The 16,774-nt window shown below is 43.4% G+C and overlaps 1 long non-coding RNA gene across 2 annotated transcripts in view; it reads left to right on the top strand.

Annotated features, from left to right (window-relative positions):
- The window catches only part of LOC123588442, a 76,816-nt gene that overhangs the window by 25,375 nt on the left and 34,667 nt on the right, over positions 1–16,774 (top strand). For both annotated transcript variants that reach the window (XR_006707848.1, XR_006707847.1), the window contains exon 4: positions 6,167–6,390. This is a non-coding gene — a long non-coding RNA (uncharacterized LOC123588442). The remainder of the gene's footprint in view (positions 1–6,166; positions 6,391–16,774) is intronic.

Below are 16,774 nucleotides of genomic sequence, written 5' to 3'. Positions count from 1 at the left end.
GTTCCTTACTCCCATGGCTGTCCCCCTGTGCATAATTGCCAACACGATCAACCAAATGGAAACAGAAGCCACTGTTTTCAGGCTAGAACCAATGTGAGTGGAATACTGAAAGATATGCTATTACATTTCTGGAGAAGACAGGATAAGAGCAAAGAATCAGAACTAAGAAGGCCTCTGAGGCTTTGGTTTTTAGAATGGTACTTATTTTGGGACTGGACCTCTCCCCGCCCAGGCTGCGTTTTATAATTATACATGTTAATACTGCATCAAGTGCCAGCACCACTCACCTCATACAAAAATGGCAGCTCTTCTCATTACAGCTCCAACCTACTAATGAAGCTCGGTATGTTCTGTTTAGGCCAAATCCGGAGAAGTTTAAGGCACTGTAGCTCAGGGGAAAGAGGAATAAAATTGCTAGTGTGGATGATTTATACCTGGCATTCATTAACCTGGTCTCCCCTTCAGTACCTAAGCTATACAGATATTTTCCACTGTGTTTTGTTGGCATTTTCCCATCCGTTTGGACACGGGCCAGAGGCAACCCCTCTCATGAAGAACTTTGAAAATCTGACTTGAAATAATGCAGACTTGTGTCCTTTATAGCTGTTTGGCAAAGTGGCTTGAAAAATGTGAGTGCTTGAAGATTTCAAACTGTTGGCAATAATAAGATCTTCTGTTTCCAGGAACACTGTCAGGCTTTACATCTTGTTGTTCTGCTTAAATTATGCCAGATACTAGCAATATTTCTAGGAGTGTTTTCTAAGGTGGGGTCTGAGACTTGGTCATGTGTGTGTATCTGTGTGTGTGTGAGAGAGAGAGAGAGAGAGACAGAGAGGTAGAGATAGAGGCAGAGAAACAGCAAGGAGATGGAGTGGGGTTTTCCTGTGGCCCCTGAGGGAAATCTTAGAAGCAACTGGTACTGAGACCAGAGCATCAAAGACTAGAGTGGAAGGATAAGGTGGGGGTTGGTTGAAAAGTCAGAAAATCTTATAGGAACAGAAGGAGCTGTGAACAGCGAGAGATTGAGGGCTATTGCCCAACAATACAGGGAAGGAAATGTTCTTACTATAAACAACAGGGGTCCTAGACAGTCTGCTTGGTGGTCAAGAGTTCCTGACAGAGAGAAATTGGAGTAAGTCATTTCCCAGAGGAGAGGCCATTGGTTTACCCGCTGGTGCTTCTGAAGGTTGTGGGTCTGTGCCTGATACCACCCCCCCCCCCAGCCCCCGACCTCCACCCCAGCCAATTTCAAGAGAATATCCAAGGGGTTCTTTGCAGCAAAGGGTACCGTGTAAGCTCCGCAACACCCTGTAGCTCTTTTAACCCAGCTGGACCAAAAGGAAGCCCCAAGAAACCTACATGAGCTGATTATGCTGGGTAGCATCCTTGACAGGCTTGAGCAATGAAAAAAAAAAAAAAGCTGAACAAAGTGAAAAGAGGCAGCAATGTGTTAAGGACTCCAGTGAGGGAGGTGATCAATGCAGGCCAATGCACTCAGCCAAAACACTAGTAACAAGTGAAGATAACACTATAACACTGCTCGCCTCATCCCAGATACAAAGAGACTCTGGACAAGATGATATTACCCTTTGTGTTAGGTACCGCTTCACAAATATCATTTTTTATCTTTCCGTAGTGTTTCAAAGGCTTCATAAAATTACGCACGCCCCAACAAGATGTGTTCACGAGTGTCTGCTTCCTAAGCAGTCTTGCACCATGAGCCCTGTTCCCCGTGGCCTTCCTCCCCACAGACAACGCGACTTGAGGAACACGAACAGTTCTTTTCTGTGCTACTCACACAGATTGGTGTTCCCGGCATAGCGAGGGACTCAATAATGGGAAAACTTGGAATTTTATAGATCCTATGCTTTCAAGCACAGATGAAGTGGAGATTTTTGGAGCCGAGAAATCATTTAGAGGAGATTAAGTACCAGAGCTGGTGTCTTATATGGTGGCTCCTTTGCCCTAAAATCCCTTCCCCTGGTGTGCCCTAGATGTGTTGCTTCACTAAAGACCACCATGAGGAGGGATTGTCTGGGGTAAGAGGAGAATGTTGCAAGCTATTAGTCATTATTCATATGTTAATGTGAATTAGTTTATGCAGATTGCTTTCCTACTGTTACTGCTGGTATTGGCTGTGCTGAGGCAACGGACTTCTGATTTGAAAGCAACCGAAGAGCAGTTGGGTGACTGGGCAGCATGGACCATTTGAGGGGAGGACACAGCTCTAGGTCAGATTCTATTTTTTTTATATTTTTAATTTTTTTTTTTCAACGTTTATTTATTTTTGGGACAGAGAGAGACAGAGCATGAACGGGGGAGGGGCAGAGAGAGAGGGAGACACAGAATCGGAAACAGGCTCCAGGCTCTGAGCCATCAGCCCAGAGCCTGACGCGGGGCTCGAACTCACGGACCGCGAGATCGTGACCTGGCTGAAGTCAGACGCTCAACCGACTGCGCCACCCAGGCGCCCCTAGGTCAGATTCTAAAGTAGCGGCCATAAGGCAGCTTGAGAACTCTGGAGACCAAGAATCGAGGAAGGATGCCAAAAAGGATGACAGGCCCAGAAACTTCTACAGGCCATAATGTGGTTGGAATATAGAAATAATAGTATAGGTCTGAAAATGGGTTTCCTGAGGTGTGCACCTTAGCAGGTATTAGGATAAGAAAGTTCACTTCGGGTAACATAGATTTAGAAGTTTCTTGGCTGCGGGACGTCTCTGAGCCTTTAATATGCTCATGAGCTGATGAATATCCAAAAGAGGACTGTAGTCTGCAAGTTGATGTTACCAAACATTTGGAGAGTATCTCGTGGGATTGGTGTGCAACAGGACACATTTTTGGGAGTACATTTATTGTTCATTTAAAACAAGAACGTCAAAAGTCTTGGGCAATATTTTCACCTCTGAACCTCAGCTGAAAATAAAGGTGTTAGGTTGGGCCATCTGTTTCTTTCTAAGTCTAGAATCTAGAGCCCATGCGAAATGAGAACAGGTACCATTTAAATCAAGAGTGGCTGGGCAGGTTAGAACAGAAGCACGTGCAAACTTCAGTCATTATGAAATCTCTCCAAGGCAGATCTTGCTCTAAAAGCGGGAAAGGAGTTCATTTCTTCCTGGACTCTTCGTATTCTGCTTTGGCGCCTCTCCTGGGACCAGAGCTCGGAGTGTTCCATGCTTCAGTTACTAATTTCCCTCTCCACCCAAAGTGCTCAGACCTACGCAGCATGCCTCAGCTAAGTCCTGCCAATTTTCTCTCCTAAATAACTCAAATCTGTCCCTGCCTTCCAGATCCCTAATCTTGCACCTGTCTCCCATCCTACTGCCCTGAGAGGACGTCCCATGTCTCCTCCATTCTAGTCTGTTCTCCACACCACAGTCACAGTTTGAAACACAAATCACATCTTGTCACACTGTCCCCCACCCCCTGCACTCCCACTCCACTGGCCCCAATTTAGTATCTTCTCATTTTTCTTAAGGCATAGTCAAAGCTCTTTATTGAGGTTTTGAAGGCCCTAAGGGGGCCTTACTCATTTCTGCTGCCTCATTATATCCATGTCGTCCTTACTCTGTATCCCAGCCACACTGGCTTCCTTCAGCCCTCAGACTTCCTACTGTCATGTGCCACAGGGCCTTGACACATGTTGCCCTCTTTGATTTTTGCCGTTCTTGATGTCTCAACTAAAGCCTCATTTTCTCAGGGGATGTGTCTCTGATCTCCTTGGCCGGGTTGAACCCTCCTATAAACATGTCATCATGGCACCACGTGCCTTTCATTTTACTTACCGCAGTTGCATTTTATTTATTTTTTATTTAAGCGTATTTATTTATTTTTTTTAGTAATCTCTACACCCAACATGGGGCTCAAACTCATGACGCTGAGATCAAGAGTCGAATGAGCCCCTGCAGTTGCATTTTACATTTATGTCCGCAACTGTGTGATTCATGTCTGTCTTCCACATTAGACTGACTAGTTACATGCTCCATGAAATCAGTGTTTGCCCATAATTACATCCTGAGTGCTTCACATTGTGTCTGCTTGGGGGGGGCCTCAATAAATATGAGGAAACCGGTCTCATTTCACAACATGAGTGATTGATAGGACCTTAATCCCCTTAGAACAGTGGGTTTTGCCGGAGGTCCGTGCAGGATATCCACTTCCAATGAATGTACACAAATGTTTGTGCAGGTGTATTTTTCTGAGGATAAGTGTTCCTGTCTTTCAACACATTCTCAGAGGGGCTATGCACTACTCCTCTTCCTCCCAGAAAAGTTAATAACAGTGGTCCTGGGTTGTTTTGTTTTGTTTTTTTCCCAAAGGAATTCCCTGTTACCCAAATGAATTATAAATAACTAATATGTGACAAGTCTATACAAGACAAGGCAAGGTCAAGGCCAAAGCCTGACCGATTGGACTGTAGAGATGCATTGAGATAGTCCTGGATGTAGATGGTTTATTAGTTACATAGATAGTGAAAGGAAAATAACCAAAGTGCCAGCTCCCCATGGACATAATCCCACATGCAAAAGAGGATGACACCAAAATAAAATGTCCATAATGAGTCACCTTGTCGCTGAGGGGCCAGCCTTAGATAGCAGCTTAGCAGGTTTTTGGTCTGCAGCTCGATTCTGAGGGGTGAGGAAAGAAGCCTCACAGCTCTTCAGAAGCTGGGAGGCTCTGAGAAACTGCTTCAAGACAAGGCGGGGAGGGGCAGGGGCCATAGAGCACCCCTCACAAGCGTCCTAAGGCGACCATAGCCTTTTGGCCAAGACTCAGGTGAACTGTCGGTGGAATCTCACCTGGGGACTACAGGCCTTTGGCCATGACTCAGGTGGACTGTGAAGGGAGAGTCTCACCTACGTGGCCCCTGTGGATGCATGCGAGGTCCCCATTTCCTTACAATATGGCAGTCGAGAGTGAATACTTCTCTTCAGTGTGAGTGAGGATGATTTAGACCAGTCAAGCCATTGACCGTGTAGGCAGGTTATTCCTAATCAATGCCTCTCCCCTGAGATCAACTGCTCCAAGTGGCCTGCTTGTCATTCCTGTAAACAGAGTCTCTAAAAGTCCAAACGATTTATCTATCTTTCTGCCTCTTAATGGTTCTCATGACAGTAGCAGTGAATCAGAGCTGTCTAGTCGTAGGAATAACAATTTTTTGGATCCAGGGCCGCTATTGTTTTGGAGGGGGACAGTGGGGATGCATCCTGTATTTCTAACAATTACTTTAAAATCGAACTTTTCACCAGTGGAGAACTGTTTGTATTTAAGAAATGGCCTCCACGCAGTAAAAGGAGCCAGGTTTTGCTAAGACTGCGGAGAATGCACAATGGGACACTTCCCAGGCCCAGGGATGAAAATCCTGCCCCGCCCTTCTCCTGGGTTTGATAAGCTCGTGGGGGTAATGTAAGGAGGCTTCTAGCCAAGGAGTGGAGACAGCTCAAGCTCCTCAGAGGAGATAAGGGGAATCCCGGGAGGCTGGGAGAAAATGCAGATTGAGTTCTCTTACAGTGAACTGACTTAGCCCCAGGTTATAAGCAGCCCACACTCTGATTTTAATAAGCTTCAGGGCTGGTACTTCTTCCTAATGAGCAGACTTTAAAGGAAATGAAACCACCTCATGAGTTTTAGTTCATTTGTTGTATAGAAGAAAGCACTCCGATTAGTGATCGGAATGGCGGTAGGTAATGTCTTGGAACCAACTGACGAGTTAAAAAAGGATTTGGGAATCAGACTAGTTCTCTGGCCTACTTTCTAGCTGATAGAATTTCAGTCTCTCTCTTCACAGAATCTCAGTGTGTGGGCCCTTCTCTGCTTGAGAAAGAGGGTTCAAGACAATGCCGTCTCCAAGCAGTGTTGCGTAAGTTCCTCCTTTATGAGGGGGTATCTCATGCTTGAAGCCATTGAGATACTATCATTGAGACTACAGTCATGAGACTACAGTCATTGAGGCTACAGTCATTGAGACTACTGTCATTGAGGATGTCACACTTGCAAGCCTTTTTGGCGCTTCACCATGAGAGAATGTTTGGGGGAACTCAGCAGCCATCCTCCAGTTGAAGTAAATATTTGTGTGTGTCCAAGCAAATGCCCCGTGTCTTCCATGTTTAACCATATACAGCAGAGACAGTAAATGTCATGAGTCCTACATTTTCTTGGATCGTAGGTAAATGCAGAAAGAATTGGCTTATGGCGTTGAGGAGAGCCTAAAGCACAGAACCATTGAGGGTTTTGCTGAATGCAATGGAACCACGGTCTCTGGAACGCCAGGGGCCGGTCGCCATAGAAGCAGTCAACCTGAACTGCAGGGTGTTTATCTTCAGGAATCTTGAGGCCCACCCCCAGGAGCCTTGGGCTTCCAGGAGGATCACTGCCCCTCTGACAAGCATGGTGAGTGACACTCCTAAAATGCTGAAGGGGAAAAAATGGATAAAATGTATAAGAAACCACAGTATTTGCTAAAACTTAAAAAATGATGACATGAATTGGAAATACAAGTTCTTGGTTCTAAAATGCTTTCTCAGACATGAATTTGCTTAAATGACCTTGACTTTTGTTTTCTTTACCTGTGAGATGGGAATATATTTTGCTCCAATTTTCAAAGATGCCAAAAGGACTGATGCACTAAAATAATGCCAATCATGTTGTAAAAAAAAAAAAAAAAAAAAAAAAGCCAACCACGTTTGCGGTTATAAAGAATAGTGTGCTTGACCCTGTGTAGCCTATGGGCGAATTAAAGTGGATGCAGAAAGCTATTCTATTTAGGTAGTTAAAAAATTAGTAGCATTTCCTTGATGTTTGGATTTTAGTTTAAACCTGGGCTTCACGAGAGAAAAGTCTCTCTGTATTCTCTGACTGAGAAGAGACATGAACAATTATTTGGAGAGAGAAATATGATTTTGAAACTCATGCCCCAGTGCCCGCACTCTGAAGGCACACATCAGGCTTCAGAGAACACTGTCTGGTCTGCTGGGAGTGCAAATGCAGAGACTGTCTTTGCTAATGGTCTGTAGTAAGAGGGAAAAAGAAAACACAGGCGATTATATCCCTCAGGTCTCCGGGACATTGCAAAGGATCTTGCCAGTAGAAGGAAACCAATGGCAAAAACTCCTCTGCTCCCATTTAAAATGTCACCACACCAGAGTGAAAATCTATAGTAGTGCTCATCCCCCATTATACCTTTGCAGATTCCAAGCTCGGCAAAGGACATCTTCAAATTTACCTCTTTCCTGCTTAAGCTTCCCAATGGCAATGCCTAATGGGCTGCCAGCATCCCCACACTGTTCTGTCTACATAGACTGAAACCCAATAACGGAAAACACAAATCAAATTGGAGAGCATGAGTCACCTCCCTGGCGGGGCGGGTGGGAGAGATGGGGCGAAGCAGTTAGCTCTCAGCACGCGGGGGGTAAGAGAGGAGAGCTGAGGTCAGATGCTGGTCATGATTTGGCTCAAGGGTTTTGCATTCCTGTTACACTTCAGGCCTCATCACGCTCAGTGACTCATGAACCGGGCGCCAATTAGCACACGGATATTATGAAGAAGAAAGGAAAATGAACTGAATAAAACAGACAACAGAATGGGTGGGGCTTGCCCTGGGGGGTGCGGCAGAGTCAGCGACAGTGAGCGGTCTGCAGCTGGGCCTGTACCGAGCGGGGGCCTTTGTGTCCAAGTGGGAACGGTGAGGGAGACCAAGGCCGCAAGGAGACGCAGACCACGTTGGTCATCTGAGTGGCGGTGGCGCTGCTGTCTCCGGCTGGGTGAGCTTGGAGAGAAGTGTGCACCCTGCCTCTACCCCAGCATTTCTATGTAGTCCAGTAGGACAGTCGCTCTCCCGTAGGGGAAATAAGTGATGTTGGGCCACACTGGGCCACTTCAGAGAGGTGGGGGGGGGGGGCAGGGGGAGAATGGTGTCTGACATTTGCCCTTGTGGGTGGAGAGTGGTCTTCTTGGCTCCAACGTGAGAGCTCCTGTATGTTGACAGTAGGTTTTTTAAAACCTGCAGAAATTGAGGTGTAAATTCTACACAATGTGTTTGCCCTGCATATAATTGTTGTATTAGACCGTTGAGTCCAGTACAACAAAATACCATGGATTGGGTGGCTTATAAAGAACGGAACTTTACGGCCGACACTTCTGGAGGCTTGGAAGTCTAAGATCAGGGCGCAAGCGTGGTTGTGTTCTGGTGAAGACCCTCTTTTGGGTTCATAGCCAGAGCCTTCTCTCTGTATCCTTACATGGTGGAAGGGCTGGTGAGTTCTGTGGGGTCCCTTTTATAAGGGGACCGATCCCCTTTGTGAGGGCTCCACCCTCAGGACCTCATCCTATCCTAACCACCTTCCGAAAGCCCCACCTCCTAACGCCATCATACCTGGCGGTTAGGACTTCAACACACGAATGGGGAGGGGGGGCACATTCAGACCATAACATCCAGAAAGTCACACGCAGTAAAACTGGATGAATTTTTGCATATGCAAATACCCCTGTGAACAACCACCATTTTTTTTCACCTGGGTGCTCCAGGTCAGTAATGTCACTCGTGATTTCTACCATCAGAGATTTGTTCTGCTCTTCTCGGGCTTTATGTAAATGGAATCTTGGCAGTCGATGCTCATTGTGTCTGCCTTTGTCCCTCCCCGTTATCTGAGATTCATCCCTGAGGGAGGTTCTGGTGGGCAGCCGTTTGAAGGACGTGCGTCTGCCACGCTTTGGTACTTATTCCACTTTGACTGAGGTTGCTGCGATGTGTCAAGAGGGCAGATGCCATGTGTAAATTCTTTCAGCTAAAATGTTCTGCATAAAAATAGCTGGAACACAGTCCGGTGTCGTGCCACAGCAACCAAACAAACACTGTTTATGGTGCATATTTTTTTTTTTTTACTCTGTGTGCTTCTCTGCTTCTTCTTGCGGGGTATACACATTTCCTCCAGCCTCGGGAAGGTGGCCTTTTGTTCACAAAGAGTCACAGAACTGCCATTGGCTAAATCACAGGGTGGTTAAGGCTGCGATTGAAACTTAGAAGACAGCGTTCAATGTCACCTTTGATGATCTAAAACGGCACCCGGGGAAGCGGGAGCTCCTCCGTAACAGCAGACAGAGGCTCATTCTGGGATCGTGTGCTCGCAGGGTCTTGATGCACCTGACTGATGTTATTAAACTTTAAGGACCCCTCTGAGAAGGATGTTTCGCTCTGAATAGCAGTGTTCCTGGGGACATCGTGACTTGGTGACCTCACACAATTGAATCTCTCTCATTTTCTAGAGAATCTGAAGCTTCTCACCATTAAGCTGACCAAGAATAGCAGTGCGGTTTTCTCCTTTTCTGCTTTAGCACGTTCCAGGGGACCAGGGGCTATGCTTCCCGAACGCAACTGGGACAGGAGCTTATGGAAATGGATTGAGATGAATCGACGCCCAGAGCCAAGTTCACAGATGCTGCACGTTGAGAAGTGCCATGTCCCTAAGCACGCTGCTCAGAGGGTCCCCTTAATTTGGCGACTGTAAAGTAAACATCTCTTCTTTCACATAGCCCTTGCCCTACAAGCCACGGCCCCACATAGATAACTAGCCCTCAGCTGAGGTGGCCACTCAAGCCCGTGGCTTCGCTGCCTCTGGGCAGCCCCCCTATCCTGACGCAGACAGCCATGGTGCCTCGTGAAAAAATGCCCCGAATGAGAGAGGAACGTTCACCTAGGGGAGTGCCGGGCTACTGAAATGTGGTGATCTTCTTCAGGTGTTGGTAAGCCAACAAATAAAAACATTTAGAAAGCAGAAATGAGAAACAGTTACATTGGAAAGAGGTGAAGGGAAGCAGACTTCAAAAACACTGAGCGCCTCCCCCCCACCAGGTAGAAAACCAAATAAAGGAGGAAAACCACAGGCTTACAAATTGGGCAAACTTATATTCTTTTCTCCATGGTGGGAAAAAAGTAACTTTTTCACACGCCTGTCATATCCTCTTGCATTGGCATCGTGAAAGTCAGGCACAAAGCTGCATCTTGTTTAGGGAGTTCAGGTTTGTTAGGAACTGCTCCAGTCTTTATTATCTCGTGGACCAGACATAGACAGAGTGCAACTATTATTTTTGCTTTATCTCAGGGTGAAAGTTCTTTCTTTCTTTTTTTTTTTTTTCTGTTTCCTGACCGTGGTATGTCATATCCTTGATCAGAATGGAGCAGAGAAAAATGCCAGGTTTGCTCTGGAGTCCCTCCTTTGTTCGTTCAAGTTCCTGCCCCAAAGGTGCAGATTTGACCACCTATGACGCTTCATGATTTTCTGACTCAGTATCATTAATATGATGTTTTCTTTAATTCGATGACTTTATTTTCATAGGAGTAATGAATGTTTAATACACAAAGACCCTCTGTACGTTAAAAGAACCAGAGCCACATGATATTAAAGTTTAAGAATTACTTCTCTCTGGAAGCCTTATAAAGCCCCGAGCGGTATAAGTTTTATGTCTTAGAAGTATTTTTTTAAAGATTTTTCATTTTAAGTAATGTCTACACCTAATGTGGGGCTCGAACTTACAACCCCAAGGTCAAGAGTTGCCTGCTATACCCACTGAGCCAGCCAGATGCTCCTGTCTCAGAAATACTTTATTTTTCTTGTCAGTTTGTCCACTGAGATCAGGAACCAAGAATCATCAAATTCACTTCCAGCAGGCTTTGCCCACAGTACCTTTAACTTCTGGATGTATGTGTTAGTCAAGGTTCTCCAGAGAAACAGAACCAACAGGAGATAGATAGATAGATAGATAGATAGATAGATAGATACAAACAAGCATACATACATACATACATACATACATACATACATACACACATACATATATAGATTTATTATAAGGAATTGGCTCACATGATAATGGATGCTGGGAAGGCCCATTATCTGCTCTCCGCAAGCTGGAGACCCAGGAAAGCAGATGATGCCTGATTCCCAAGGTCCGAGAACCAGGAGGTTCTGATGGTGTAAGTCCCAATGTGAGGGCAAAAGACTGGTGTCACAGCCCAAGCAGTCAGGCAGAGAGGGGGGATTTGTCCCTTCCTCTGTCTTTTTGTTCTATTCAGGCCCTCAGCGGGGATGAGGCCAACCCACGTGGGGGAGAGCAATCTGCTTTACTCGGTAATCTCATCTGGCAATACCCTCCCATATGTATCCAGAAATGATGTTTACCGAATATCTGGGCACCTGTGACCCAGAGAAGTGACACATAAAATCATTCCTCACGGTGTCTCTGGGTCTCTTCTTTTCTCTCCAAATCCCCTTGTTTGTCAATGTTCCTGGCCTGCCTTTGAGGCAGGGGCTCTGTAAGCCACAGAGCAGGCTGCAGAACAGGTTTGTGGGAGGACACTGAAAGCCTTGTTCCATATGTCCAGGGCACTCCTTGGGCTTATCCTACTTAATTAGATGAGATTTCTGGCATGATCGTAGTATAGATTTGATTTGATCTATCCAATTGTATCCCCAATGGAAAAAGAACACATCGTTATTAAACCTGTGTAAAAGACTGCCATGGTTACAGAGAGAGAAGGAACTTAGTGAGGGCACTTTGAATAATATTTATTTAACCACTGTTGCTATTGCTTTGTCTTCTTACTTTTACAGAATTGTCATTCTTAAGTTTTCCCTCATGATTTATTGATTTACTGCATTAAGCTCTCTCATACCATTTCCTCCTCCCATCCTGAATCCTGAGGGTTCAGCGGGCACCAGTTGCCATTTGTAAAAGATTTGAGGCCAGTTTGTAACAAGTGTAACCTGTTCATGAGGATCAGGGCTGAAGTAAGAATAAAGAAAAGAGTTTTTCCTCACGTGTACATGTAAAAGGGAAGACCGGCCGCCGTTAAATCACCTCATTCTGTTCATTTAGTTCCAGGGAATTACGGTGTGTTTTGTTGCTCTCAGACTAAACAGATTATTTGCATGAAGTCCTTTGCTTTTGGAAGGGAATGTTCTGGCAGTCCTGATTCGGTCTCCTGACAGTCTCACAGAGAGTGGTGAAGGGGTCATCTTATAAAAGGGAGCCTGTGTCTGGGGGTCTCATCCTTCCTAGTTTCAACTGTCCCCAGGACCTGTTCAGGGCTTTCCTGAAGCTCGTTTGATATTTCTTTCAGGAGACTCCATTTCTGACCTGCTCTTGTAGAGGCAACTTTTAGGCGAGTGGAAGGGAAAAGCAGAAAACGCTCCGTGGATGGTAAGACCCTAAGGCGCTAGTTAATTTATTATGACCGTCAAATTTATTATGACCGTATGATATTTCAGAATGCAAAGAAACAGAACTCTATTGAGGTGCAGTAAACGTTCAGTTTAATGAGGATTTAGTTGATCCTTATGCTAAGAATAAGAAAACATTACAAACAGTAAGGACATTGTCAAATATCTGGCGTCTTTAGTTTATCCCATAAAGTGTATTCTCTCATCAGTTGACAAGTATTTATGGAGAAAATTGTTTGTATAACAAAGAACATTTATATAGAATATCAAGATGTCTCTTAAAAATGAACCTGTGTATTGTTTTTGTGCCCATATTTGTATGTGTACATAAGGATGTTTCTGACATAAATTGCATAATTACTGAAACATTTAGATTCATACCTTCTATTTATATGTAATTAATACGGAGGGGTTTAGCTTTTTGACTTGCTGCTTATTCATATTGTGGACATCATAGTGTTGAGTGTATTAAAACTAGAGATTACCGGATTATTTCTTCTATCTCCCTCTTTTTTTTAACATTTATTTTTTGAGAGAAAGAGGGAGAGTGCATGGGGGAGGGGCAGAGAAAGGGGGGGAGGGGCAGAGGGAGGGAGGATCCAAAGCGGAAGCGGGTCTCTGTGCTCACAGCAGAGAGTCCCTTGTGGGGCTTCAACTCACAAACCGTGAGGTCGTGACCTGGGTCCAAGTCTCAGACGCTTAACTGACTGAGCCACCCAGGCATCCCGGTACTATCTCCTTCTTAAAAAAGGTGAGAGATCAACTCTTTGTGGTACCCAGTGGACATCTGGGAAACTCCAAAGATAACATAAGTATAATAGAAATCTTTACAGTTTTGGAGTTCTGATTTGGGGTCTCAGATTTGGGAAAAGCAGTGTCAAAAACAGTTAAAGGAAACATGAAAAGAACATTAGTCATAGATGCCCTGAGGACAAGACATGTTTTCAGGTAATATTTAAAGGAAGCACAGCAATACGTAAAAATGATTATTTGACACTCTATTTCAAAACTAAAGACATTTTGTTAAAATAGATTTAAAAGTGTGGCAAAAACAACCAGTTTACAGAGCATTTTAGTAAGAGAGAGAACCGCTGATATCTGGGCACAGAATACCTTTAACTCTTCTTGTTTTGCTTTCTTTGCTTTTGTTAGGAGCATTCTAGCTACCGGAGGATCAATTCACAATTTTAACAGAGAGAGAGAGAGCCAAATTCTTACTTTACTCTTTCTGATTACCTTCCATGTAGCAGTTCGTGGTAGAGGAGGCACAAGCCTCTTTCCACCTTATGAATAAATCAATTATCACAGAGCCATTTTTGCAAAAATTTTTAACATATTTCTTTGTTCATTTCACATTCACTATATGCAGGCATATAAGCCCAGGCTCTTAAATTCTCTTTTCTTTTTTTCTATATTTGCGACATAGCCTCAAATTGCCTTCTATTACCTTCTTTCATGTTCTGGCACAACCAATTTTATTTAAAACAAAACAAATAGAATACATCCATCATCTTGCGTATATATCTCTCTGCAATCAAATGCATCTTTAAAATGATTCTTTTTTTTTTTTTTTCAAAGACGTTCTTTTTAAGTAATCTCTACACCGCAGTGTGGAGCTCAAACTTAAACCGTGAGATCAAGAATCACGTGCTCTACCAACTAAGCCAGCCAGGCACCCATAAAAAGATTCTTAAACTAATCAATTTATACATCCATTTTAACCTGCTCAGTGATGCCAAGAGTATAGTAAAACTAGTATTTTCTGGTGTGCAACATATGTACTAATACCTTGATTTACTATTAGTTCAAAGTCTTAAAGTTAATTGGTGAGGATGTAAAATGGTGCAGCCACTGTGGAAAACAGCTTGATAGTTCCCAAGCAAGTTAAACATAGAATTACCATATGACCCAGCGATTCCATTCCTGGGTATACACACAAAAGAACTAAAAACAGGTATCGAAACAAATGCCTGTACATACATATTGACAGGAGTAATATTTACAATAGCCAAAATGTAGAAACAACACAAGTGTCCATCATGGAAAAGTGGATAAAGAAAATGTGATATATGCATACAACAGAATATTATTTGGCTGTAGAGATGAACACACTTTTGATAAGGGCTCCGTCATGGATGAACCTCAAGACATTATGCTAAATGAAATAAGCCAGACACAAAAAGTCAAATATTGTATGACTTCATTTGTATGAAATACCCAGAACAATTAAATCCATAGATACAGAAAGCATATTGGTGGTTTCCAGGGCCTTAGGGATGGGGAGGAATCGGGAGTGACTTCTTAACGGGATGAAGTCTGCTTTTTGGGTGATGAAAACACCATCTCGTTTGAAATTAGGTAGAGGTTGGTGGTTGTCCGACATTGTGAATGTACTAAACGCCCCTGACTTATACGCTTCAAAATGGTTAGTTTTATGTTACATGAATTTCACTTCACTTTATTTTTTTTTTATTTTTTTTTTAACGTTTATTTATTTTTGAGACAGAGTGAGACAGAGCATGAACGGGGGAGGGTCAGAGAGAGAGGGAGACACAGACTCTGAAACAGGCTCCAGACTCTGAGCGGTCAGCACAGAGCCCGACGCGGGGCTCAAACTCATGGACCATGAGATCATGACCTGAGCCGAAGTCGGACGCTTAACTGACTGAGCCACCCAGGCGCCCCATCACTTCACTTTAAAAAGTAGGGATTTGGGGGCACCTGGGTGGGTGAATGGGTTAAGCATCTGAGTCTTGATTTTAGCTCGGGTCTTGATCTGGCAGTTTCATGATTTCAAGCTCCGAATCAGGTTCCGTGCTGTCAGCTCAGAGCCTGCTTGGGATTCTCTCTCCCCTTTTCTCTCTTCCCCTCCCCCACTCACACATGCACTCTCTCTCAAAACAAATAAATAAAAACTTTAAAAAGTAGGGATTACATACACACACACACACACACACACACACAATGTATGAAATATTTATAGTAGCTTTAAATTTTTATAAATAAGTTTTGTATAAACTAGAATATTGGTTTTTGTATTGTGATAAAATCAGGAAGAAATGTAATTGCTTTGAATAAAAATTCTCACCCTGAATAAGACTATTTCTTAGACTTTTCCATAGATTTATACTTTATAAACACTTATATTTAGAGACTAAGTATTGAAAATTCTTCAAATTTTGTTGAAATCCCTTAGCATTTCTTTGCTTTTTATCTTGTAAACCATAACCAAGGCTATTAATTTATCTGAGAGTTAAACTTTTTCATTCCTCTCAGGTATAGATTCATCAAACTTTTGAAGTTTTTTTCCTTAAAGAACCATCACATTGAAAACATTAAGGTGTGCCAGGGTGGCTCAGTTGGTTAAGTGTCTGACTTCGGCTCAGGTCATGATCTCACAGTTTGTGGGTTCGAGCTCAGAGCCTGGAGCCTGCTTCCAATTCTGTGTCTCTGTCTCCCTCTGCTTTTCTCCTGCTCATGCACACTCACTCTCTTTCTCTCTCTGTCTCAAAAAAAAAGTCTGTTCAAAAACATCAAAATTTGATTTTCCTCAGTTCTGGAATTACTTTTAAATTTATTTTAAACCTTTAAAATTATTATTTTAAATTTCAAAGGGCATTTCTATATGCCAATCAAGACAAATGCTTTGATAAATACAAGTAACTTTACAATGTAATTTGGTAATTATTTTCTCTCTTTGCTCTGACTAGTTTATCCACGGAATGTGCACAAAATGAAAGATCTTTATTCACCAATTCACCTCCGCAAGTGTTTTGGTTGGGGAGGGTGGAGGAAAAGGAGATGAAACTTGGGACAGGAAGGGAGGGGGTAGCCGCAAATATAGAACATGCTAAACAAAATAATTACCTTCCTTTTGCATGGAGAGAACAACTTTTTTTTAACATACAAAAAGTACCAGTGGGGGCAGGCGCCTGGCTGGCTCAGTCAGTAGAGTGTGCCACTTTTTTTTTCTTTTTAATATTTATTTATTTGAGAGAGAGAGAGAGAGAGAGAGAGAGAGAGAGAGAGAGAAAGGGGGAGAGGGGAGAGAGGGAGGGAGACACAGAATCCAAAGCAGGGTCCAGGCTCTGAGCTGTCAGCACAGAACCCCACGTGGGGCCCAAAGTCCTGAATTGTGAGATCATGACCTGAGCCGAAGTCAGACGCCTAATCAACTGAGCCACCCAGGTGCCCCAAGTATGCCACTTTTGATCTCAGGGCCGTGAGTTCAAGCCCCATGTTGGGTGTAGAGCTTATTTAAAAAAGAAAGAAAGAAAGAAAGAAAGAAAGAAAGAAAGAAAGAAAGAAAGAAAGAAAGAAAGAAAGAAAGAAAGAAAGAAAGAAAGGAAGGAAGGAAGGAAAAGAAAGAAAGAAAGAAAGAAAGAAAGAAAGAAAGAAAGAAAGAAAGAGAAAGAAAGAAATAAAGAAAGAATTTAGTGGCTTCAGTTTTATAACCTCAGCTGGAGATAAAAAAAAAAAAGAACACAACAGCTCATAAGTCCAGACACTATATATCTCAAAAGGTTGTTTGCTTTTCCAGTTGGCACAGAAAGTTTCTT

This window comes from Leopardus geoffroyi, chromosome D3, assembly GCF_018350155.1.
Source record: "Leopardus geoffroyi isolate Oge1 chromosome D3, O.geoffroyi_Oge1_pat1.0, whole genome shotgun sequence".
NCBI lineage: Eukaryota > Metazoa > Chordata > Mammalia > Carnivora > Felidae > Leopardus > Leopardus geoffroyi.
The sequence above is the reverse complement of the archived record's forward strand: the minus strand, read 5'-3'. Positions and strand labels throughout refer to the sequence as shown.